A 27,215-nucleotide genomic window follows, 5' to 3' on the forward strand; every position below is an offset into this window, starting at 1 on the left:
TTCAGCCCACAATCTCATGCTGAAATAATTGCACTTTCTCTGTAGCTGTGACACTTTACTCTGTACTGTTATTGTTTTTACCTGTACTACATCAATGCACTCTGTACTAACTCAATGTAACTGCACTGTGTAATGAATTGACCTGTACGATCGGTATGCAAGACAAGTTTTCACTGTACCTTGGTACAAGAGACAATAATCAACCAATACCAATCCCAGTACCAATCATGACACCTAATCCCTTCTGCCTGCAAGTGGTCCATACTACTTATATGATGCTATGTGCCTGTGATGCTGCCGCAAGCAAGTTTTTCATTGCACCTGTGTGTACATGTACTTGTGCAGATGACAATAAACTCATCTTTGACTTTGACATATCGTTCTATTCTCTGCATATTCATGTCCCTAACTAAGAGCCTCTTAAATACTGCCTCCACCACCACCCTTGGCAGCGCATTCCAGGCACCCACCACTCTCTGTGTAAAAAACTTGCCCCGCACATCTCCTTTGAACTTTCCCCCTCTCATCTTAATGCATGTCCTCTTGTATTAGGCATTTCGACCCTGGGAAAAAGATACCGGCCGTCTACTCTATCTACGCCTCTCATAATTTTATAAACTTCTATCAGGTCTCCCCTCAGCCTCTGCTGTTTTCAAGATTTCAAGATTTGCTTTATTGTCATTTCTCTGAGTATTTACACACACAAAAAAATGAAATACTGTTTCTCACCAGCTCATATCAGTGCAACAAAAAGAACAGTGATAAATATCTAAAATAGTCTATAAAAACATCTCTAAAACAAAACTAAAAACATATCAACACCACATATTCATATCTGGTAAAGTGCATTTATGTATTAATAAGTGCTTATTCAGGTGGAAGCAGAGGGGGACACAGTCCATTTATGATCCTGACTGCTTGTGGAAAAAGCTGTTCAGCATCCTTCTAGATCTAGAGCAGATGCTCCTATATCTCCTCCCCAACGGCAGGAGCGAAAACAGGTCGTGAGAAGGGTGATGGAAGTCCTTAATGATGGCCGTAGCTTTATTTTAGATTTCCAGGATCTGCAAGGTTTTTTTTGATTTTCACAGATTTTATGAAACAGCTTAAAGGTGGTGAGAGAGAGGGAAACGTGTTAAGGAGGAAATTCCAGAGCTTAAGTCCTACAGAAATGACACAGCAAATGATAGAACCCTGGGGATGATGTTGGAACTTTAAAGACAAGCAAATAAGAGCAGGAATAGGTCACCTGGACCCTCACGCCTGCCTGGTCATTCAATGTGTTCAAAGCTGATCTACCAGAATCTTGGATAAACTGTGGGGTGTTCACTTGAAACTTCTTTACACTTGAAATTTCTTTACGTTTCATGAGGGCAAATGCTGACAAGATCTTGTCAGTTTATTTATATTTATTCATTCATGGGATATGGAAGTTGCTGGCAATGGCTTCATTCATTGTCCATCCCTAATTGTCCCCCTGAATTGAGTGGCCATTTCAGAGGGCAACTAAAATTGGATCACATTAGTGGAGTCAATCGTAATCCGGCTCAATGTGAGAGGAACCACGTGTTTGGCTGAGGAGCCAGTCGTCTGAGGGATTATGACTGAACGCCTCTAAATCAGAATCCCACTGAAACAGACCAGATTATATATTACAGAATCATTAAAAGATTACAGCAGAAGGAAACTATTCGGTCCATCATTTCTGTGCTGTTCGAAAAGAGCTGCCCAGCCAAATGCTGTCTTCTGGCTGCTGCCCTGCAGGTGATGGCTCTTCAAATGCGCGTCCAAGAGTTTTCTAAATGTCAGGAGGGTTTCTCCTGCTATCACCCACTCAGACTGTGAATTCCAGACCCACACCATCCTCTGAGTGAAATAATTTTTCTTCTTCTATCAATAACTTTAAATCTATGCCCACCTGGTTTTTGACCTCACTCTTTAGGAAAATAGGTCTCTTCTATTTGTTTTTTCTAGGTCTCTCACAGTTTTAAAAAGATGCAAACTTCCTTGCTTGAAAGATATTAATGAACCAGATGAGTAGTTTTGTGGCCACCATCGCTATTAAAAGCTTTTTATTTCAGTTATTGTTTGCTTGAGAAGGTGGGGATGAACTTTCTCCTTGAACTTCTGCAAGTCGCAGAGATGGTGAAGTGATAATGCATCAATTGCTTCTGCAACAGAGAGACACATCAATTATGTGCTGTATGATTGGAGTCACAAGTAGGCCATTCTGTGTAGAGATCACTAGTTTATTTCCCTGAAGTACTTTTGAGAATTGATTGGGATTTCATCTCTTAATTTTTTTCTAGCAATGGTCCACAAATTTCCAGAATAAGAGTGCAGTATATACTTCTCATTTTGTTCAAGAAATATTGTCAACAGAGAACTTGAAGTTCCCTTTTCTCTCCCTGTCATTGATGAGCCCTTATGTGTGCTCATCTTGCAACTGCATACCCTGAGTTAGAGTTCTCCCTAAGCCTTTTGAAGAATTTAATAATCAGAATGCACTTCCTGAACTGCACTAACATACAGGGAAAGTACATCTGGGAGTCTAGTTTCCTCTTCTGGTAGGCAGCTTACATGAAATCCCTTTGTGCTCTTTTTAAAACACCTGTTAAAATAAGTAGTGCGCTAACAGATGAAATTAACCCTACAATTATTGATTAATTGTAGACTAATTTTACTGCTAGCATATGAACAAATTTGACCTCTGCTTTAACTCCCTGGAAAAACTGAGCAAGATTGATAACATTTTTCTGTAAATTTATGAATTTTCCACCAACAGGGCACAGTTTAAGGTGGTAGGCAATGGAACCAGTAAGGGGATGGGAGAAATTATTATATGCATGGTAAGCCTACCAGCATGGTAGTGTAGTGGTTAGCGTAACACTATTACAGCACCAGCGACCCGGGTTCAATTCCGGCTGCTGTCTGTAAGGAGTTTGTACATTCTCCCCGTGTCTGTGTGGGTTTCCTCCAGGTGCTCCGGTTTCCTCCCATGTTCCAAAGATGTACGTGTTAGGAAGTTGTGGGCATGCTATGTTGGCGCCAGAAGCGTGGGACACTTGCGGGCTGCCCCCAGAACACTCTATGCAAAAGAAAGAAATCTGATCTGCAAAGAATTGTTATTATCCAAAATGCAGTGACTGAAAGTAACTTCCAAAAGAGAGTTGCATGAATAGTTGAGGGGGAGGGGAAAATCCTGGCCATGGAACAAGAGCAGAGGATCTGGAAAATTGGAGAGCTCAAAGAGGTGTCAATAGATGAACAATTTCTTGTGTCATTTCATAGAGTCATAGAGTCATACATCACGGAAACAAGCCCCTCTGCCCAACTCGTCCATGCCAACCAAGATGCATGTCTAAGCTAGTCTCATTTGCCTGTGTTTGGCCCATATCCCTCTGAACCTTTCCTATCCATGTACTTTTTAACAGTCCAAGTGTCTTTTAAATGCTGTTATTGTAACTAGCTCAAACACTTCCTCTGGTAGCTCATTCCATAGATGCACCACCCTCTGTATGAAGAAGTAGCCCCTCAGCTCCCTTTACATCTTTGCCCTCTCACCTTTAACCTATGCTCTCTAATTTTAGAGTCCCTTTCCCTGGGAAAAAGACTGTGTACATTCATCCTGTCCCTCATGATTTTATACACTTCTATAATGTCACTGCTCAGTCTCCTACGCTCCAAGGAATAAAGTCCTAGCCTGTCCAACCTCTCCCTATAACTCAGGCCCTTGAATCCTGGGAACATTCTCATAAATCTTCTTTGCGCTCTTTCCAGCTTAATGATGTCTTTCCTATAACAGGGTGACCAAACCTGTACACAATACTCCAGGTGATTGATCATTTGGATTTGATAATTTGATCCACAGATCCCTTTCAAAAGATTTCCTTAAAATAAATCACCTAATTCTAACATTCAGTACCTGAGAACTCAGTTTAATGGCCAGCAGCAGAATTAGAGTAAATAATATCTTCAAATTATTTCTTAGAAACCATATCTTCTATTCTGCCATGTATACTTTTGATTGAGCTACACACTTATACTTCAGCATAAAATGGTGCTATTTGATAAATTGGACCAATGATTTTTACCCCACTATTTTTTTTCACTAAGCTACAGGAATCTAAAGTCATCTAAACTGGTTTTAGAATGTATATTCAAATTAATGTAACATGCACTTGAAATATTAGTTTTTAAAAATAATATTTCAACAGATCAAAGCACTTCAGCCGACAGGGAAGTGCATTCCAGGCCTCCACACTCTCCGTGTAAAAAACCTACCTCGCACATCTCCCTTGTACTTTCCCCCTCTCACCTTAAATACATGCCCTTTAGTACTAGACATTTCAATCCTGGGAAAAAGATACTGGCGTCTACTCTATCTATGCCTCGCATAATTTTATAAACTTCTATCAAATCTCTCCTCTGCTTCCACCACAATAGAGAAAACAGCCCCAGCTTGTCCAACCTCTCCTCACAGCACATGCCCTCCAATCCAGGCAGCATCCTGGTAAACCTCCGCTGCACCCTCTCCAAAGCCTCCACATCCTTCCTATAATGAGGTGACCAGAAATGAATGCAATCCTCTAAATGTGGCCTAACCAGAGTTTTATAAAGCTGTAAATAACTTCCTGGATCTTGAACTCAGTGCCTCGACTAATGAAGGCAAGCATGCCGTACACCTTCTTTACCACCCTACCAACCTGTGCAGCCACTTTTAGTAACCTGGGGTATATCCCATCAGGCCCTGGCGACTTATCCACCCTAATGTTTTTCAAGAGACCTAACACTACCTCTTTCCTAATCTTAGCATCTTAGCATGATCTGGCTCGATCTGATCTCGCTGTCCTCTACATCCTTCTCCTTGGTAAATACTGACACAAAGTACTCATTTAGGATCTCACCTACATCCTATGCCTCTAAGCACAAGTTCCCTCCTTTATCCTTGATTGGTCCTACCCTCTCCCTAGTTATCCTCTTGCTCTTGGTGCATGTGTAGAATGCCTTGGGATTCTCTTTAATCCTCCTCACCAAGGACTTTTCATGGCCCCTTCTAGCTCTCCTAAATCCCTTCTTGAGTTTGCTTTTGGCTCCTTTATAGTCTTTATGCGCCCTAATTGATTCCAGCTTCCTAAGCCTTGCATATGCTTCCTTCTTCTTCTTGACTAAATTAAGGACCTCCCTTGTATCCAAGGTTCCCATACCTTGCCATCCTTGTCCTTCCCTCTTACTGGAACAAACCGGTCCTGGACTCTGTGCAGCTGGTCTTTAAACAACCTCCGCATGTCAGATGCGGATTTGGCTGGAAACATCTCTTCCCAATTAACTCTCCCTAGCTCCTGTCTGATGCCCTCGTAATTTGCCCTCCCCCAATATAATACTTTCTTGCAAGATCCTCCCTCATCCTCAATAATAGCTACCTTAAAGCTTAAGAAGTTGGGATCACTGTTTCCCAAGAGTTCACCCACTGAAAGGTTAGTCACCTGGCCAGGTTTATTCCCCAGTACAAGATCCGGTATAGCCTTTCCTCTAGTTGGACCATCCACATACTGCTTCAAGAAACCTTACTGGACACACCTAACAAATTCTGCCCCATCTAAACCTTTTGCACTGAGGAGTTCCCAGTCTATGTTGAAGTCACCCACAATGATAACCTTGTTGTTTTTGTGCCTTTCCATAATCTGCCTGCATATCTGTCCCTATGGCTACTTGGGATCTTTCATCTCAACCCATCAGAGTTATGGCACCTTTCTTATTTTTGAGTTCTAACCAATATAGATTCAGTCGATGATCCCTCCATTTCTTCCCCTCTGAGTGCAGCTGTGATATTGTCCCTGACAACTAATGCAACCCCTCCCCCTCTCTTACCTCCCTCCCTATCTTTTTTAAAACATCAAAATCTTTTCTCCTTAGAGCGACGGAGGATGAGAGGGGACCTGATAGAGGTGTATAAGATGATGAGAGGCATTGTTCGGGTAGATAGTCAGAGGCCTTTCCCCAGGGCTGAAATAGTGGCCACAAGAGGACATAGGTTTAAGGTGCTGGGGAGTAGGTATAAAGGAGATGTCCGGGGTAAGTTTTTTACTCAGAGAGTGGTGAGTGTGTGGAATGGGCTGCCGGAAACGGTGGTGGAAGCGGATACGATAGGGTCTTTTAAGAGACTGTTAGATAGGTACATGGAGCTGAGAAAAATAGAGGGCTATGGGTAAGCCTAGTAATTTCTAAGGTAGGGACATGTTCGGCACAGCTTTGTGGGCCGAAGGGCCTGAATTGTGCTGTAAGTTTTCTATGTTTCTATGTTTTCTATGTTTCTAAAATCCTGGAACATTAAGCAGCCAGTCCTGTCCCTCTCTCAACCAGGTCTCTGTCATTGCCACAACAGGGGCAGTCTGTATTTTGCCGGTACCTTCATTCTATGTTCACTGTATGTTGACATTGTTGCTAATGACAACAGTGCTTCTCTTTCCACTCACTTGATGTGTGCCGGACTTTTCATGATTCCATTTCCTATTCTTGCTACAGTGCCTCTTTAATAAACATGTTGACCTTGGGCATTGTTTTGCTTATCCATTCTAAGTCAGGTCATCTCTCTGAAAAGTTAACTCTGTTTCTTTCCCCATGGATGTTGCCTGACCTGCCGAGTATTACTTGCTTATTTTTGGAGGAACTCAGCAGGCCAGGCAGCATCCATGGGGATAGAAACAGAGTTGACCTTGATGCTGCCTGGCCTGCTGAGTTCCTCCAGCATTATCGTGTTTTTCATCTCGATTCCAACACCTGCAGTCCTTTGTTCTATCTTCACTTGCTTATTTTTGTTTTATTGCTTTGCCTGGAAATACTCCTCTTCAGTCCTGGTAGAGAAGGCTTTTGCTCTCTATATTCATGCCTGAAATTCCCTGGGCTTCTGAAGCAGGAGGTGGGCCAGGTTAATTGTACTTATAGAAAGAGCTTTCCTGGCTCCAGCCTCATGTTGTGTCTTGTCCTCACCAGAATCTACGAGTAATTGTTATATTTTAAGTACCACTATCAGATTTCTTTGCAGCCGCCACTATTTCAAGGATAACAGCCCTATGTTATTTATTCTATGTACAAAACTAAAGCCCCCTAACCATGGAATTTTTTCATTAATCTCTCCTGCACCCTCTCCAAAGCCTTCCCATAGTGACCTGCTCAGACTGCACACAAAACTCCAGCTGTGGCCACACAGGTGCTTTATAAAGATGGCTTCCTTGTTCTGGTATTCAGTGCCGCTGTTTAGAAAGCCCAGGACCCCGTTCACTTTCTTAAACCGCGCTCCCCCCAGTTTATTTTGGCTCTTCTCATTCTTCCTACTAAATTCCGACACTTCACGTCTCTCAACGTTAAACTTCATTTGCTTCCTAACGATCAGCCTTTCCATATCCGCCTGAAGTCCATTACGATCCTCATCAAAGTTCATTATGGAGCAGTGGTGGTGTTGTGGTTAAATTACTGGACTTGTACTGATCCTTAGCCAATTTTCCCTGGTGTCCTCTTTTATTCCATGGTCTTCAATCTTGATAACAAACCTATTATGTGGAACTTCATCAAATACCCTTTGGGCGGCACGGTAGCGCAGCGGTTAGCGCGACGCTATTACAACGCCAGCAATTGGGGTTCGATTCCCGTCGCTGTCTGTAAGGGGTTTGTACGTTCTCCCGTGTCTGCGTGGGTTTCCTCCGGGTGCTCCGGTTTCCTCCCACATTGCAAAGACGTACGGGTAGGTTAATTTAGGTTTAAAATGGGCGGCGCGGACTCATTGGGCCGGAAGGGCCTGTTACCATGCTGTAAATAAAATTTAAAATTAAAAATTTAAATTAAAGTCTATATTAAGCACATTTGCCGCATTTCCCTCAAAGATCCTCATCGCAAATTCATCAAAAGTACTCCATCATGTAAGTCCAACACAATTTGCCTTTAATGATCCATTCTGGCTTTCTCTAATTGATCCACATTTGTCCAAGTATCTGCTAATTCTGTCCATGATTATTGTTTCTAGAACTTTCCCCACCACCAGTCAGGAGTCAGTAAGTTTACCTCTACTCCCTCTTTTGATTGAGGGTGTGACATATCCAATTTTCCAGCCTTTAAACAGTTGCCCTTACTCTATAGATGTTTGGAAGTTTATGGCCAGGGCTTCTGTAGTTTCCTCTCTTATTTCTCTCAGTGCATCAGGTATTCAAATTCCCAACATTTCCAACAAACCTATCGGAAGCCCATCCCTGTTATTTGCACGGAGTGCCTTTCGATACTATAATTTCTTCTCTTATCCCCCTCAGCAACCTAGAATTCATCCCAAGTGATTTATCCACTTTGACTACAGCTAGGCGCCCATCAAAAGAGTGTATAGAAACTTACAAATTTCCTGTGAACAATTTTGCACCCAGAAGTTTGATTGGCTGAAAGGTGCAATGCATCAGATACTCAAATTCCCAATATTTCCAATAAACATATTGGAAGCCAATCCCTGCTCTTTACATGGAGTGCCGTTCAATACTGCAACTCATCCTGCAATTTGCTTTCCTGCTGTTCACCTCTTGATGGTATTACACCAACCTCCCTTCTCTACAGTTCTGCCACTGTTTAGCTCAATACTTAATAGACATGTTAGCCTACATATCTTTGAGCCCAATTTATATATAAGGAAAATGGGAAGGATCCAAACAGGAGCTAAGGACTTCTCTTTTACATGCCAAGTTGCTCTAACAGGATGATGGAAGCAGGTTCAGCAGCAACTTTCAAGAGGAAACTTTATAAATACAGGAAAGGGAAAATTCACAGAGTATCTGGAAGAAACTTCAGACTAATTGAAAGGTTCCCTGAAAGAGCCAAAGCAGGGATGTTGGGCTAATGACTTGCTCTCTGCTGTACCTTCCATGATCCAAGTCCCATCCTTAAGAAATATATTGCTAGATAGGTACAAGATTATGACAGATTTAGCTAAGAGCACAAGAACAGCAGGTTCAGGAGCAGGCCACATCATTCAACAGGATCATAACTGGTCTACCTGCCACGGCATCGACTCCTCCTCTGTGTCAAATCCCTTTATCTAACCCACTTTAAATATTTATAATGATCTGGCCTCCACAACGCTCAAAGGTAGAGAATTCCAGAGGCTCACTACCCTCTACAAGAAGGCACTTCTATGTACCTTGTACATAGAATGCCTTGGCACGGTAGTGTAATGGGCAGGCACGGTAGTGTAGCGGTCAGCATAATGCTATTACAGTGCCAGTGACCCGGGTTCAATTCCAGCCACTGTCTGTAAGGAGTTTGTATGTTCTCCCCGTGTCTGCATGGGTTTCCTCCGGGTGCTCCGGTTTCCTCCCACATTCTAAAGAAACACGGATTAGGAAGTTGTGAGCATGCTATGTTGGCGCCGGAAGTGTGGCGACACTTGTGGGCCGCCCCCAGAACACTCTACGCAAAAGGATGCATTTCACTGTGTGTTTCGATGTACATGTGACTAATAAAGATATCTTATGTTATCTTTGAATGACTGGCCCCTTGAAACTATGTCATCTTATCCAGATTTTCCCAGCAGTGAAAACATCTCAACATCTACCCAATCGTGCCCCCTTTTAGGATCTAATATGTTACAATAAAGTTACCCCTTATTCTTCCTAACTCCAAAGAATACAGACCCAACCTGTTTACCCCCTCTTGATCCCAGAAATGAACCTGGTGAATCTCCTTTGGACAGCCTCCAGTGTTACTATATCCTTCCTTAGAGAAGGGCACCAAAACTGCACACAGTTAAACAAAGAGGAATTAGTAATTAATGGTACAAGGTTCATTCAGGTGCCCAGATTTAAGGAGTTGAAGGGGAAATGTGAGGAAGGGCTCTATTATGCAATGCGAGGCAGTGACCTGAAACATGCTGCTTACTTAAGTGGTGGAACTAGATATGATCAATGATTTCAAAAGGAAATTAGGTAGGTACTTGAGAAGTATAAACTTGTAGGGCTGTGGAGTAGAGGGGGAGAATGGGATTAAATGCATTGCTGTATGTCAGGCTGGCATGAACTCGATGGGCTGAATTGCTTCCTTCTGTACCTTAATGCCTATAAGACTCTAAAGGAATTCCAAGGGAACGTAATTGTTGCCTTCGACTGGACACCTGAATTTGATAAGTAATCAATCTCTGATGAGCAAGTTCTTCAAATATGCAAAGTTGAAATGATCTGCCAACAATCTTAGATTTAATTAAAAAACTATCAAAGGAATCTCCCTGCACTGGATTCCATGCACAAGACAAGTTAGATAAGATATCTTTAATAGTCACACCTACATTGAAACACACAGTGAAATACATCTTTTGCAAAGAATGTTCTGGGGGCAGCCCGCAAGTGTCTCCACACTTCCAGTGCCAATATAGCATGCCCACACCTTCCTAACCCGTACATCTTTGGAACGTAGGAGGAAACCGGAGCACCTGGAGGAAACCCACGCAGACGCGGGGAGAACATACAAACTCCTTGAAGACAGCGGCCGGAATTGAACCCCGGTTGCTGGCTCTGTAATAGTGTTATGCTAACCACTACACTACTGTGCTGTCAAGGTCAACTGTTTCATCTCTAGGCAGGTTATAGTCTTTCTATAATGCCTCATGCTTCCAATGCATTCCCCGGGGTCTCATCTGAGGGTTTATGGTCTAGTACCCCTTGTGCCAAGTAGATGGAGTAACATTTTTCCTTTCATCTGGTCGTGCAGGTTGCTCCTTGTATTCTCTCCATTCTTTAGACAAGCTTCTTGCCTGGAAACCCAATGGCATGGGTAACTTTATTTGTCTCACCTCTCTAACCTCTTTGACGGACTTGTATCTGATATTACTTTGGGAAATAAGTCAATGCTACAGTACATGGAGAAAGGCAAAGTCGATATAACGTCCTGAGCTGAATCTTTTGGATATCCAATGCACACTCCAAGATAACGGATCTTATTGAATGGAAAATAATGGTGAGTTTTGTTTTGTGAAATATACTTTGAATTATTTCAAATCTGATTATTCTATTGAGTTCACATGAGGGTTTATTCATAATGTATCTGCCCAGATTATTTTACGAGTCGTGTATTTTAGTCTCACTCCTTGGATCTGCTATACCACATGCGATTCTCATCCATGGATACGATCTTCCAAGTCTCTTGTCTTTTGCTCCCTGTGACCTGTGTGTGATGCTGCACTGGGATGTCCTGGGTTTGTGGTACCTCCCTCCCCTTCTGCACCTTATTGTGTGGTGACACCCCATCTGTAATCCATTGTGAAGTATGCTAGATTATCCTTGTTGCACCTATCTATGACACATTACTCTCCAGACATCACACAGCCCAGGAATATGCCAGCAAGATGTTATGTTAATATACTCTTGATCTGGAGGGTTGGAGATGTGAGTTCAAAGTCTATTTATGACAGCATGTCTTAGTATTTCCCTTATTCACTCTCTAAGATGCTGTAAATGGCTTTTATGAGACAGATCAGAGTCAGCAGTCATCCTTTCAGTCAATTTCACTTAAGAAGTCTCTTTCTTGAACTTTCTGCACCCAATTTAGTTGGGACACTGCAGCTGGTCATGTGAAACAGTCCATAAAGGGGAGCCAGCATTTAAGCAATAATTATTGTCCACAGATCAATATGACATACATCATATTTGTGGCAGTCCATTCTCCAATGGCTAACAAAATCTAGGGACATAGATTTAAGGTAATTGATAGAAAGATTAGACGGGAGATGAGGAAAATTGTTTGCATCCAGAGAATGCTGGAGTCTGGAACTCACTGCCCAAAAGAGTGGTAGAGGCAGAAATGTTTCCCGCTGGAAGGTAGGAGGCTGAGGGATGACCTTTTAGAGGTTTACAAAATTATGAGCAGCATAGATTGGGTAGGTAGTCAGAATCTTTTCCCCATGACAGATGAGATGGCTTTAGGGTGAAAGGGGAAAAGTTTAGGGGGAACATTAGGGGGAACTTCTTCACTCAAAGAGTGGTGGGAGTATGGAACGGGCTGCCATCTGATGTGGTAAATGCAGGCTCACTCTTGAGTTTTAAGAATAAATTGGACGGATACATGGATGGGAGAGGTCTGGAGGGTTATGGACTGGGTGCAGGTAAATGGGACTAGCGGAATACCATTTCGGCACAGACTAGAAGGGCCGAATGGCCTGTTTTCTGTGCTGTAGTGTTCTATTGTTCTATGGTTCTATGGTTCTATGTCTAGAACTAGAGGGCACAGCTTTAAAGTGAGAGGGGAGGAATTTAAAGGAGATCTGAGGGGTAAGTTTTTCACACAGAGGATGTTGGTTATCCGGAATGAGTAGAGGAGGAGGTAGAGGCAGATTCAATTACGAGATTTAAAAAGCATTTGGACAGGTACTCAGATAGGAAGGGCGTAGATGGATATGTGCTTAATGTAGGCAAATAAGATTAACATGGATAGGCATCACAGTCGTCATGGAGGGATCCATTTCTGTGCTGTATGATTCTGTGAGTTCTTGGATGTTCTTGAAGGGGATGGGGTCTGCAGGGCTTGGGACCAAACGCTGGAAGTCAGGCAAATACCCACCAGTCCTCATTGAGGGGTCAGCGGTGGAAAGGACGAACAGCTTCAAGTTTCTGGGTGTCAACATCTCAGAGGATCTATCCTGGGTCCAACACGTAGATGCAACTGTGAAGAAGGCACGCCAGCATCTCTACTTTCTTAGAAGTTTAAGGAGATTCGGCATGTCATCAAAAGCTTCTGCAGATGTACGTTCTGACTGATTGCATCACGGCCTGGTATGGAAGCTACTGGAACACAAGAGGCTACTGAGAATGGTGGACTCGGCCAGTTACATCATGGGTACAGCTCTCCCCACCATCGTGGACATCTACAAGAGGCAATGTCTCAGGAAGGCGACATCAACCATCAGAGACCCCACCATCCAGGCTGTGCCTTCTTCTTGATGCTGCTGTAAGCCAGGAGGTACAGGAGCCTAAAGACCCACACCTCAAGGTTCAACAACAGCTTCTCCCCTCTGCCATCAGGTTCTTCAAGTGACCTGAAGAACCCCAACACTATCTTAAGCTACATTTCTTTTTCTCTCTCTCTCAACTTGCACTAAAGTTGTTATGTTTAATTTGTCATGTAAGTTGGTATAATTTATGTTAGCATGTTTGTCATGTTTGTAACGTACTGTGCTGCTACTGCAAAGAGCTAATTTTCATGGCATTTATACCCTGGGTATGTTTGCCTATGACAATAAACTTGAACTTGCAGTGGGATTAGTCTGAAAAGCTCTTTTTGAGCAGCATGAACAGAACGGAGCAAAAGGCCTCCTGCTGTGCTGTAAGTTTTCCATATGTACTGGTCTCCTTTACAGAAGGAAATCTACTCCCCTTAACTGGTCTCACCTACATGTAACTGCAGCAATGTGATTAATGGCCTGCCAAAATGGCCTAGGAAGCCATCCAGAGCAGGGGCCAATTAAGGATCAACTATAAAGACAGGTCTTGTCAGCAATATTCACATCCATCAATTACATGCTGAAGCAGGCAGGGTTTGGTGGTTGAATGCTTTCAGAGTTCACCCCAGAAGCTCAACACCCTGTCGGGAACACAACCCCTTCCAAACCTGATCCAATGTGGGCAGCAAGCTGTCACGTCAGATGTTACACAGACTCCAATTACCCTGCAAACCTCATGCCAGTCACTGTTTATCGAGAGGTAAAAGTTAGTGGGATTTGTACAGTCTGTGATGGTACCCGTCATCTCTGAGGTTGGAGATGCCGACTGAGTTAACATTGGCAATCGAACAATCTGCTGGAGGGTCTCAGTGGGTAAAGCAGCTTCTGTGAGGGGGGAAAGGAATTGTTGACGTCTCTAGTTAAAACCCTGCATCAGTCCTGATGCAGAGTTTCAACACGAAATGTCAGCAATTCCTTTTGTTCCACAGATGCTGCTCAACCTGCTGAGTTCCTCCAGCAGATTGTGTGTTGCTCCAGATTCCAGCGTCTGCAGTCTCTTGTGTCTCCGTCTTAACATTGGCGATGCCTACAAAATATTTTGTGCTAAGGAAGGGGTTGGCTTAACTAAATCTACAGCACATGGCATCACTTCTTTGAAATATCCAAGATGTCATTCAATCAGACCTATTTTTTTATTTGGTACTGCTTTTGAAGAAGACAGTGCTTAAGAAAGTATTATCCCCTTGGCAAGTCTAAGACATGCTATATATTACAGAGTGGACGGTGATGATGCTCTCATTATGCACATCATGTTAAGCGGGGATTTTGCTCCTTTTGGGTTCTGACAAGTGTTTTACATTTTGTGGCCCTTGGAGCTGTAAGTGACACAATCCCAGTAGCTTAATTTAATCCTTAAAAAAAACCATGAAAATACAGTGGATGCCAGGAATCTGAAATACAAATAAAAATAGCTGGAGACATATGGCTGGTCTGATAATGCCTATGGACAGAATAATACTGTTAAATACAGAAGCCATCAGCTTCAAACATTAATTGGAATTGGAACTGGAATTGGTTTATTATTGTCACATGTACTGAGGTACAGTGAAAAACTGTTATCTATACGGATCATTTCATTACAACAGTGCATTGAGGTATTACAAGGGAAAACAATAACAGAATGCAGGATAAAGTGTTACAGTTACAGAGAAAGTGCAGTGCAGGCAGGCAATAAGGGGCAAGGTCATAACAAGGTAGATTGGGAGGTCAAGAGTCCATTTTATCGTACTAGGGCACTGTTCAATAGTCTTTTAACAGCAGGATAGAAGCCGTCCTTGAGCCTGGTGGTACGTGCTTTCAGGCTTTTGTATCTACAGCCCGATGGCTTGGGGGAGAAGAGAGAATGTCCGGGGTAGATGGGGTCTTTGATTATGTTGGCTGCTTTACCGAGGCAGTGAGGCATGGCAACCATTAAGGCTGCAGTGGAAGTTTCCAGTATCTCTTGTTTTAAGTTTAATTTAACCTTGCACCAGTGCATTACTGTATGGTTGGAAATGATATACTGAGCACTATCTACCTCCTCAAGTGGAAAGAGTCCATCACACTATTTAAAAAAAAGGCAGGGGAGAACCCTGCCTTACCCTGTCCAACACTTATTCCTTCACTAACATCACAATATAGATTATCTAGACAAGATCACACTGAGGTCTATGGGATCTTTCCCTGTGGGATCTTGGCTGCCACATCTTTTAGTTCATGAAACATTAAAAGTACTTCACTGGTTGAAGGTTCTGCCTGAGGTACCACACACAGTAAACCGACAATCCACTGTCTGATTGTTCAGACGTCCTGATGGTTTGGTAACTGGCTCATTGGGTGCTGATTCCCCTGTTTCCTCTCACACAAAACAGGGTCCCAGTTGCCGAGCTCCCTCTACCACCTCAGGACCCCAGTCCTCACCCTTCCTTTAACATTCTAAAGCCCCGGTTGCCATAACATTTTCAAAAATAAATTAATTAAATGAGTGTTGGAGTATTAATTGAAATAATACCAAATAGTCTGGAAAATCTCTCAGTCTAGCAAGAGAAAGTCCTAAGCATGCTGCATAAGATAAGATAAGATATCTTTATTAGTCACAGGTACATCGAAAGACACAGTGAAATGCATCTTTTGCGTAGAGTGCTCTGGGGGCAGCCCGCAAGTGTCGCCACACTTCCGGTGCCAACATAGCATGCCCACAACTTCCTAACTCGTACGTCTATGGAATGTAGGAGGAAACCAGAGCACCTGGAGGAAACCCACACAGAAACGGGGAGAATGTACAAACTCCTTACAGACAATGGCCGGAATTGAACCCGGGTCACTGGCGCTGTAATAGCATTATACTAACTGCTACACTACCATGCCTGCCCTGTACTTAACAGAGTATCACAGTAAATGCACAGATGATTTCCTCCTCTTCACATCATTCTGTTTGGCAGGAGAGCCCTTCAACATCTACCTGAATCCAGCTCCAAGCAAAATGATTCGTTCTCTGTCAGTTCCAGTGAGCAAGTAGTTTGAATTGGACAATGGGATTTGTCTGGGCCCTTGGGCACTGAAGCTGGGACAATGGATTTCCAATAGTACATTGTGACCTCCAGTGTAAAGTCATGACGCTGCTATTTTATGTCAAGTTCAACTGCGGTTTTATTCAATGCATGTTTAAAGTAAAAGTTTGAAAGATGCAGAACGACAGTGGCAGATAGGGGCTGCAAAGTGTTCAGCAGGTAGTGCTGCCGCTTTACAACTCCAGCGATCTAGCTTCGATCCTGATCTCTGCTGTTGTCTGTGTGGAGTTTGAGTGTTCTTCCTGTTTCCCCTGGGTGCTTTGGTTTCCTCCCACATTCCAAAGACGTGCTGGTTGGTAGTTCAGCTAGCCACTGTAAACTGCCCCCAGTGTATAAGCAAGTACTTGAACCTGGTGGGAGTTGGAAATGCGGATAATAAAGTAGGATTCGGGCAAATGGGTGATTCTATGATGATCAGCCAGGAAAAGATGGGCTGAAGGGCCTGTCCCCATGCTGTAAAAACCATGTTAATTGTCCTTACAGTCACCCACGTTAGTGCCTTTTGACAGCCCTGTAGGTGGATTTCAATGTCCTAGTTCCACTTTCCAAACTTATGCTGGCTGCTAGGCTAATCGGCTGCTGTAAATTGCTTTCAGTGGACTGAATGGTAAGTAAATCAGCAAAGTTGTTGTGCGTGTGAGAGAGAATGAGTTACAGGGTAATAAGTTGGGGAATGGCATTGGTGGGATTTTCCTCAGAGCCAGTTTAGACTTGATGGGCCGAGTAGCCTCTTTATATGTTATAAGGAAATCTGGAATACAGGAACTTGGACGTCATATAAGCCTTTGACCCATTGCATCATTTGGTGAAAACATGGGTGATCTGTGCCTCTGCCCCTTATCCTATAACACTTTTGGTTAATCAAAATCATTCAGGCTTGGATTAGATCTGGTCTCATTTTCAGGCCAGAGCTGAAAGTTCCAAACTTCTACCAAGTATGTTCATACTCTGTTCTGTGGTCCCAGAGTCCCCAACCAGCAGAAATAACCTCTCTCATTCCACAGCATCATAATCACTTAATATCTCAAAAGCTTCAGTCAGTTCTCTCCATGGCCTTCTAAATTCCTGGGAATACTAATTAGCGGCAGTCTGTTCTTGTAAATTAATCCTTGGTGTCCAGGATCAATCTGGTGAATCTACACTTCCATGGTGTGGTCCCCAGAACTCCAGGTGTGGTCTAACCAGGGCTTTGCGTAGCTATAATATAGTTTCTGTTCCCTTGTATTCCAGCAAACCACGCACCCGCCACCCCGCATTATAGAAAAGCAAACTACAAGAGGAAATCAGTTAGTCAAGCACCATCTGTGGAGGCAAAGAAATCATTGATGTTTCTAGTTGGGACCCTGCATCAGGACCATCTCAGGGCCAAAAACATCAGCCATTTCTCTACCTCCACAGATGCTGCCTGACCCGCTGAGTTCCTCCAGCAGTTTGCTTTTTGTTCCAGATTCCAGCATTTGCAGTCTCTTGTGTCCCCTAGTTACCAAGGTCAGTACATAATATTCTCTGTAGTCCCGGGAAATACAGAAGGCAGCAATGGTAGTTGAAGGGAGGTGGTGCTCTGCACACTGACCGCTTAGACTGAGAGATTTCAGTTTCCACTGCGTTAACATGAGGAAACCACAGGCAAAGATCAGGTGACTGGCCAGAAGGCTGAGAGCCGAGAACCCTGTCACAAACTTCCTAGTGCTGGTTGGCAATGTGGAAGCCCTGACAGATGGCCATGGTCACCACAGGCCATTCTCTTAACCCTTCCTTTGGGCATTGCCTGAAAAACCTCTGGAGGAGAAATGTAAAAATAGTAAGTCTCACATACATAAGAAAACTCTTCCTATTGAAGCTGATGGTCTTGTTACTTCTAGACAATCACACTTCTGCTTTCCTGAAATAGCTTTTCCTTTTTTTCTTGTGACTCCATTCACCAGCAGACACACTCTTTACACCAGCAAAAACCAGCCACAATAAAACAGATGATATGTTAAAGGTGACTCTTCTTCTACCACCAAATGGTAAAGCACTACAGAGAAGGGAAGAAAATGAGTTAATAAAAGCTTAAAATTAAGAGACTGTGTCAAGAAGGTTCACTACCTTGATTCCAGGTATAGAGGGGCTGTCGTTGTTTGCCATTCATTCTCGACTGAGACCATGACATCTAATCTCTAGTGTTGCGAAGTGTACAGAGGTGACTGATGAGACCACTATGTTCTATTGTGTAGGCAGAAGGGATTAGTTTAGTTAGGCATTTAGTTACTCGTTTAATTAGTTCGGCACAGCATCATGGGCCAAAAGGCCTGTTCCTGTGGTGTTTTGTTCTATGTTCTACGAAAGTCCCTTTCACACAGGTGACAGAGGTGCAGGAATGCTGTGGAATCAGACGTCATTGATTTTCGAGACTCTCTTTTCCTCTTTGCTTCCTCCATTCTAGCCTCCTCATATGAGTGGCACCATTTTTAATGGGGATATGTCAAACACGACAATCCAGGTGCTTGTTGTTCCCAGTGGGATGTGTCAGTGCTGAAAGTCATTGAAAGGGGTATAGAGGAGTTACGGTCTGAGGAAAGTACAAGCAGATTGGGCCTATGAACATAGGACATAGAACATTACAGCGCAGAACAGGCCCTTCGGCCCACAATGTTGTGCCGACATTCCCTCCTACCTACAGAATGCCCGTATCCCTCCATTTTCCTCTCATTCATGTGCCCATCCAAGCCCCCAATGAATTTGCCTCCATCACCCTATCAGGCAACGCATTCCAGGCATCCACCACTCTCTCAGTAAAAAGCGTACCCCTCATGTCTGTTCTGAACCTACCCCCTCTCACCCTAAATGCATGCATTATAAGAATGAAGCGTATAGATTGGATTGGGTAGGGTTAGTAGAGCTGCTTCACAGTGTCAGAAATTCAGGTTCAATCCTGTCCTTGGGTGATTTCTGTCTAGAGTTGGCATGTTCTCTTTGTGATATTGAGGGTCTCCTCCAGGTGCTCCATTTTTTAAGCACTGCATTGCTCAGAAATTGGTTTTACCTAGAGTGGATTACGTTCGCAGTCATTTCTGGGTGAAATTATGCCAGTTGTGAAAGTGCTCCCGGTACTTTTGGTCTTAGTTGTCATCATTGTGTCTGATGTTTCCCCAGATAGTCATTTCCACCTAGACCAACATTGCTACACACCACACCACTCATCCAAATCAGGACCACATTGCACGAGTATTGTTTACTGTGCTACTTGAAGGGACATTCAGCTGACCTTGGGAGATCTGACAAAAGGCTCAGAACTCTCTGCTGGCTGCTCAGATATGTTCCAAATTCCACAGGTTGTGCTTAAGCTAACAGGGAGTGTTTTCTGTAGCATTTAGCTGCTGAGATACTCATTAGAAGGGCGGCTCATTCGTGATGCCAGTAACTGCACTTCGTTACTGGAGCTCGGGCATGCTCAGGGTGGGTTGTGGATCTGAGGGCAGGGACATCTACAAGAAGCCAATTCTCTGAGAGTCTTCAGAGATGCCAAGGGTGGCACAGTGGCACAGTTTGTAGAGCCGCTGCCTCACAGCACCAGAGAGCCGGGTTCAATCCTGACCTCATGTGCTGAATGCGTGGAGATTGCACGTTCTCCCTGTGACCATGTGTTTCCCCTGGGTGCTTCGGATTGTCCCACATCCCAACGACATGCAACTTGGTAGGTTCATTGGCCACTGTAAATCGCCCCCAGAGTGTAGGTGAGTGGTAGAATGTGGGGAGAGTAAAAACTGGGATCAGTGTAAATGGGTGGGTGACGGTTGGTGCAGACCTGTTGGGCTGAAGGGCCTGTTTCCGTGCTGTATCTCTCTATGGCTCTATAACCACATCCTAGCTGGGCCTCTGCATTCTCAGGCTTAGGTTTTCCAAGGCTATCATCACTGGGATATATGACAGGAAGACACTCTGCCATGCCTGAACTGCTCTCTTCGCACCGACATTGACTCCAAACTTCCTGGCCACTGGGTCTTCCAAGCAGATCCATAGGACATAGAACAGTACAGCACTGGACAGGCCATTCGGCCCACAATGTTATGCCGATCTTGATGCCAATTTATACTAAATGTCCTCCTCCTGTGTATCATCCACATCCCTCCATTCCCTTCATATTCATGAGTCTACCTAAAAGCCTCTTATAATCCACCAAGCTGCCTGCTTCCACCACCACCCCTGGTAACCCATTCCAGACACCCACCACTCTCTGTGTAAAAAAACTTGCCCCTCACGTCGCCTTTAAACTTACCCCACTCTAACCTTAAAAGCATGGAGAAACCAAGGACTGCAGATACTGGAATCTAGATGAAAAACACGATGATGCTGGAGGAACAGCAGGCCAGGCAGCATCCGTGGAGAAAAGCAGGCGGTCAACGTTTCGGGTCAGGATCCTTCTTCAGGACTGAAGGTAGGACAAGGGGAAGCCCAACCACCCCCCAACCCCCCCCCCCCAGCCCCCCCCCCCCCCCCCCCCCCCGCCCCCACCACGCTTCTTCTCTTCTTCCCTTTCCTAGCCTTTTTTTTTCTACCTTTTTTCCCCTCTCTCTCCGTATCTTTGACCCATCCCCCGGTGGATCTGCTCTCCCCTCCTCCCCCACACCTGCCTATCACTATCTCTTACCTGCATCTACCTATCACCACCCTGTGCCCACCCCACCTCCCCTCTTTTGTCCACCTATCATTGCTCTGCTTTTCCCCCCTATATGTTTTCCCCTTTTCCCGTCTTCAGTCCTGAAGAAGGGTCCTGACCCGAAGCGTTGACCGCCTGCTTTTCTCCACGGATGCTGCCTGGCCTGCTGAGTTCCTCCAGCATCGTCGTGTTTTTTGCCCTACATTCCAGCATCTGCAGTCCTTTGTTTCGCTTGATCCTCTATATATTTCACATGTTATCAAGAACAAAGTCCATCAATAATCAGTCAGGGGAATCCAGCTGGCATTAATTCCAGTCTCTGCATTGCTGTCACCACCTGCTCTGATCCCCTGGAGGTGCAGTTTCCAACAAATTGCCAACAAGGCATTCATTCAGTGGTTGCAAGAGGTAAATATACATTGAAATAAAGAAGGCTGTCTGATGATCTGTCAATGAGCCATCATTGCCTTCCAGCTCAATGTTTCCTCACATCTTGCTTTGTAAGTCACAAAGACACGAAAAATTGCTCAGACACAAAAAATTCTGCAGATGCTGGAATCTGGAGCAATACACAAATAGTGCTGGAGGAACTCAGCAGGTCAGGCAGCATCTATGGAGGGAAATAAGCAGTCGACATTTCAGCTGAGACCCTTCATCAGGACTGGAAAGGAAGAAGGCAGAAGCCAGAATAAGAAGGTGGGGGGAGGGGGAGGAGCACACACAGGCAGGGGACAGGTGAGTCCAGGTGATAGGTGAGTCCAGGTGAGAGGGGGAAGGTAGGTGGGTGGGGGAAAGGGAGGGAAATGTAATAAGCTGAGAGGTGATCGGTAGAAGAGGCAAAGGGCTGAAGAAGAAGGAATCCGGTAGGAGAGGGCAGTGGACCATGGAATAAAGGATGGGGGAGGGGAGGAGAGGAGATGGGCAGGTCATCAAGGCTGGGGAAGGGAGCCACAGGAATAAGGGAAGACAAAGGAGTTGGGAGGGGGGAAGGAAGAGAAGGGTTGGGGTTTACCAGAAGTTGGAGAAATCGATGTTGAGGCCGTCAGGTTGGAGATTCCCAAGACGGAATATGAGGTGTTGTTCCTGAAACCTGCACCTGGCCTCAACATGGCAGTAGAGGAGGCCGTGGATAGACATGTCAGTATGGGAGCGAGATGTGGAATTGAAGTGGGTGGCCGCGGGAGGCCCTGGCTGTTGCGACGGACGGAGCGAAGGTGCTCGGCTGGCTTGTTGGTTTGTTACCTCTTCCTGTATTCCCTGGTGAGTGACAACTCCATTAACAAACTCCAGCTTCTGCGTAGAATACACATTCTTCAACGAGCTGCAGGTTTAAAAATCGGTCAAGGTCTTAAAACCTTTGGACTGCTGTTCAATATTGACAATGGCTGATCGGCACTGTAGCCCCAGCAACTGAGAGCAATGCACATTATGATATATTGATCAGACTGGCATTCATTGAGTAGGGTGGATGTATTGAGAGGACAACCCCGTTGAAGATGGAGATGACGAGAAATTTCTTCTCTCAAAAGGTGGCGAATCTTTGCAATTCTCTACCCCCGAGTGATGTAGCGGTGGAATAATTAAGTATTTCAACATTGAGATGTTTTAGATTTTTACACTGTAGGGGAATCAGGGTTTTGGGGAAAGTGGAGTTAAGGCCAACAATCTGATTGGCCATAATCTTTATAAGTGACTGTATTGTGGAGGGTCGTGGCTGTCACGTGACAGCACTGCCCACTACCTGGTTGGAAGACACACCACTGCCAATCAAGGTTTGGCCCCGCCCCACCCATCAGCGCACACCTGACTATTGGCCCCTTTAAGTGCCTTTGTACTTGGCCTTGGGCCATTGACCTTTGTAATCGATTAGTCCTTGCTGGCAGCGAGCCATTGGCCCCCTGTAAATTACCTGGGCTGGACCCCCCCAGCCCTCCAGCACTATAAAGGATGCCACGTGTGCTCGGCTCGCTCTCTTTTGCCATCTTCGAGGGACCACTCTGCTTCAATCCAGGCCGAGTACTGTGGAACGGCGCTGGAGAAATCGTTGGTGAGGTGTGCACTGTTAAAGGGTTGGGAGCATTTTAGTTAGTGTCCCTAGTAGCACAGAGCTGTGCCTGCACTGAGTCAAGGGGTGGCAGGTATCGTACTGTTTTTCCCTTGATTGTATGTACTCGTTCGTTGTGTAGGTGTGTGTGTATTTTATCCCCGGTGCGATTTTTCCACACTCGCTATAAACTGTGCGCGTGTGTGTTATTCCCGTTATCATTTTCCCACGCTCGTCTTTTGTAAATAAAATCATTTACTGCCAGACTGTGTTCAGAGCCCTCGCTTTTGAGACCCATCAAATCTGTTTTCTCACTCACAACAGAACAAACTTCGGGACATTTTGCTGACTTCTAATCCTACTTCTTTCTTTTCAGGTGCAAAGGAGAGGACTACCTCCTCTGACTGAAGAAGGAACTAATTAATTCAAAATTACCACAGAACAAATGAAGAGAGAGGTTGCAAGAAAAGTCCCTGAAACAAGGAATACTTCTGCGACAGGGAATGGTTGAGGGGAAGGTCATTTAACTTTGTCAGGAGGGACCAGATTAATATGTGAGACTGACAAAACTCCAGCATGATAGGTTGGGCAGGGACTGCACCAGCAATGGCTCAAGATGGAGTTTGATCCATAATCTCTTGCAGTGGCATAGCTTATCTATAGCTTTGTTACCTCTAGATTTGATTATCCCAACACTTATCTGCCACTTGTCACTCCCTTCTTCCATGCTTCAATAACACCAAAGTGTCAAAGACACTGCTACTTTTATCCATGCTCACTCTGAGCCCCGTCAGTCCTATCTCTTGACCTATGTTGGCTCCTGATACACAGCACCTTGATTTTAAAATTCTTCTCCTGGTTATGGAAACCGTTCATGGTCTCAACTGTAACCTCTCTGAGATCTCTGTTCTCCAACTCTCTAAGGTCTCTGGCCTCCTCCGATTCTACCCTTCTAACATAGAACGTAGCACAGTACAGCACAGGAACAGGCCTTTCGGCCCATGATGCTGTGCCGAACTAATTAAACCAGTAATTAAATGCCTAACTAAACTAATCCCTTCTGCCTACACAATGTCCATATCCCTCCATTCTCTGCACATTTGTGTGCTTATCTAAGAGCTTTTCAAACGCCTTTATCGTATCTGCCTCCACCACCACCCCTGGCAGCACATTCCAGGCACCCACTGCTCTGTGTAAAAAACTTACCCCACACATCTCCTTTAAACTTTCCTCCTCATGCCCTCTAGTATTAGATATTTTGACTGCCGGAAAAGGCAACCAGCTGTCTACCCTATATATGTCTCTCATAATCTTATAAACTTCTATCAAGTCTGCCCTCAGCCTCAGTCACTCCAGAGAAAACTACCCAAGTTTGTCCAACCTCTTCTTATAGCACATGCCCTTTAATCCAGACAACATCCTGGTAAACCTCTTCTACCCCCTCACATCAGGCAGAAGATACAAAAGCCTGAAAGCACGTATCACCAGGCTCAAGGACAGCTTCTGTCTTGCTACTATAAGACTATTGAATGGTTCCCTAGTACGATAAGATGGACTCTTGACCTCACAATCTACCTCGTATGACCTTGTATCTTGTTGTCTACCTGCACTGTACTTTCTCTGTACCTGTAACACTTTATTCTGAATTCTGTTGTCGTTTTACCTTGTACTACCTCAATGCACTATGTAATGAATCGAACTGCATGAACAGTATGCAAGACAAATTTTTCACCGTACCTCGGTACATGTGACAATAACAAACCAATTTACCAATTTACCACTGATGATCATGCCATCAGTTGCCAAAGCCCAAAATCAGGAATTCTGTCCCTAACACCCACCAGCCCCCCCTTTGCCACTTGCCTCTTTGTTCTTATATCTTTACGAGCTAACTTTTGGCCATTGACCCTATTCAAGGTTGCTTTGTTCCTCGCCCCCACCCCTCCCCCCAATCTGGTTCCAACTGCCATACACCTCTCCCCTAACAGTTCCCATTCTCCCCTACCTTACTTATCAGGTGCAGCTCTGGTAGTGCTCTGTGCTCCTGCTCATCTCCCTCCAGCAGCTCTCTCCTATCTTTACCCTCCCCCCCCCCCCCCCACCTTGCTCCATCTGTTTTTTTCCCCTTTTCTTCTCTCTCTGTCTGCCTCCATCTATCATTCACCTTCCAACTTTTATGGAATGCTTGCGTTTATTAATCGAGGTATTGAGTATAGGAGTCAAGCAGTTATGATGCATCTCTATAGAACTCTGGTTAGGCTGCATTTAGAGTACTGCGTGCAATTCTGGTCACTTCACGACAGGAAGGATGTCGAGGCTTTAGAGAGGGTGCAGAGGAGGTTTACTAGGATGCTGCCTGGATTAGAGGGCATGTGCTATCAGGAGGGGCTGGACAAACTTGGGCTCTTTTCTCTGAAGTGGCAGAGGCTGAGGGGTGATCTGTTGGAAGTGTATAAAATTATGAGGGGCATAGATAGGGTGGACAAGCAATATCTTTTTCCCATTATTGAGAGATCCAATACCAGCGGGCATGCATTTAAGGTGAGAGGGGGTAGGTTCAGAACAGACGTGAGGGGTATGTTTTTACTGAGAGAGTCATGGATGCCTGGAATGCGTTGCCTGATAGGGTGGTGCAGGCAGATTCATTGGTGGCTTTTAAGAGGGGCTTGGATGAGCACATGAATGAGAGGAAAATAGAGGGATGTGGGCATTCTGTAGGTAGGAGGGAATAGCCACATTGGCACAACATTGTGGGCTGAAGGGCCTGTTCTGTGCTGTACTGTTCTATGTTCTTAACTCCAGCCCCGCTCACCTCCCCTACTTGACAATACCTGGCTGTCATCTTACACCCCTCCTCGGTCATCCAAGCACCTCACCACTCCCCTTCCCTTTATATTGGCCATCTCACCTCTCCATTCTCAGTCCTGATACAGGGTTCAACCCGAAATGTCGACAATTCCTTTCCTCCCACGGATGCTGCTCGACCCGCTGAGTTCCTCCAGCAGATAGTTTGTTGCTCCAGATTCCAGCATCTGCAGTCTCTTGTGTCTCCTTTGTGTCAAACCTGGTTTGCTCTTGTCCCTGTGAAGCACCTCAATATGCTTTACGGAAAGAAAAGCACTACATAAATGCAAGTATTAAGTGTTGGCAATTCAATACATTCCCCACCACTATGAACATGGAAAAATCTGACTCAGACACAAGATTGCCACCACCAAGCCACAGCTGACAGAAGCATGGGAAATGTTTAACTGTGGTGTTATTTTACAAAATACCTCTGGCTTCCCCGCCACTTAACATTATCAGCTAATTAAGACTGTAATACCCCTGAACGTTTAGACTAATGTTCATTCTACATTATAATGATGACTGTGTTCCTGAAGTACTTAATTGCCTGTAAAGCACTCTGGGATGTCCACACCTCATGAAAGGTGCTGTATTAATGGCAGCCTTTCTTTCTGGTTGCAAAGGCTAATCAAGGCTGTGCAAGGCAAAGTTTAAGTGGTGTTTTGCTGGATGCATTGCCTCATCTGAAGTACCAGCCAACAGGGTAGTATGTGGCCTGCCAACCCTACTGTTTGCAGAGCAAGCAAAAGAATGAGCTCAAAGCAGCTAGAATTCAATCAGAAATAATCTAGACAAAACGTGGCTCGATTCAAGCATGTTAACTCCAGAGTCTTGTGTTTGACCATCATTTGGAGATGTCTCTGCATTAGACATCAATTGAAAAAGAATCCCTTCTTGGTATCGTATAAAGCAGAAGGACATTTGTAATGCAGCCAGTGCAAAATCACTGACTTAACAAATTGTTCTTCCACCTCATGAATCTGGGCTTGCATGAAAGTGAGAAGTAGTCCTTCTCCCATGGTGGTTGGGCAGACTCAGCTCAGATTTTTGTGGATGTGAGTCCATTCTGAAAGCCTTCATCACTCAACATTAGTTTGGTATTGATTTGGTAGTTTAGTTTGTGGAAGAAGCCCACAGATGGATGTGTCCACACAAGCTCAGTAAAAACAGAATTCCTATGAAGTTTTATTCTTATGAATAGAACTGATGGATATTTATTCTATGGGGATCAGTATAAACCAACATCAAGAAACCTTGCTGATTGGTAGCACGGATTAGAAAGTCAAGGGGAGTGTGCCTTGTTTCTGTGAACTAATTGTTGGCTAATGGCTTGGAGCTCCCCATCAACCTCAATTAAAGTTGGGGTGGCCTTGGTTCTGGAGTATAGATTGAACAGTTTCCCATTAGTTCTGTAGATTAACTCCAAACCAGCAGGAAGCTTGTTGGAGCTGAGCTGCAACATTGTAGTGAGAAAGACTGAAGAAACGTTGGGCAATATTGTAGTCTTGCTTGACACCAGTCTTCGATATGGTCTTTGACACCATTATGCAATGAATTGATCTGTATGAACAGTGTGCAAGACAAATTTTTCACTGTACCTTGGTACATGCGACAATA

At 44.5% G+C, this 27,215-nt stretch overlaps 1 long non-coding RNA gene across 2 annotated transcripts; it reads right to left on the reverse strand.

The window, feature by feature from the left end:
* Window positions 1–2,060: 2,060 nt before the first annotated feature.
* Window positions 2,061–26,206, reverse strand: LOC127571772 (uncharacterized). 2 transcript variants are annotated; one of them, XR_007956510.1, is made up of 4 exons: window positions 26,173–26,206; window positions 25,660–25,852; window positions 21,950–22,028; window positions 2,061–2,171 (listed from the first exon to the last, which is right to left on the reverse strand). It is a non-coding gene; the product is annotated as an uncharacterized LOC127571772 (long non-coding RNA). The 2 variants fall into 2 exon arrangements; XR_007956511.1 differs by lacking the exon at window positions 2,061–2,171 and adding an exon at window positions 16,146–16,418.
* Window positions 26,207–27,215: the final 1,009 nt, after the last annotated feature.

This window comes from Pristis pectinata, chromosome 6 (genome assembly GCF_009764475.1).
Source record: "Pristis pectinata isolate sPriPec2 chromosome 6, sPriPec2.1.pri, whole genome shotgun sequence".
In the NCBI taxonomy this organism is placed as follows: domain Eukaryota; kingdom Metazoa; phylum Chordata; class Chondrichthyes; order Rhinopristiformes; family Pristidae; genus Pristis; species Pristis pectinata.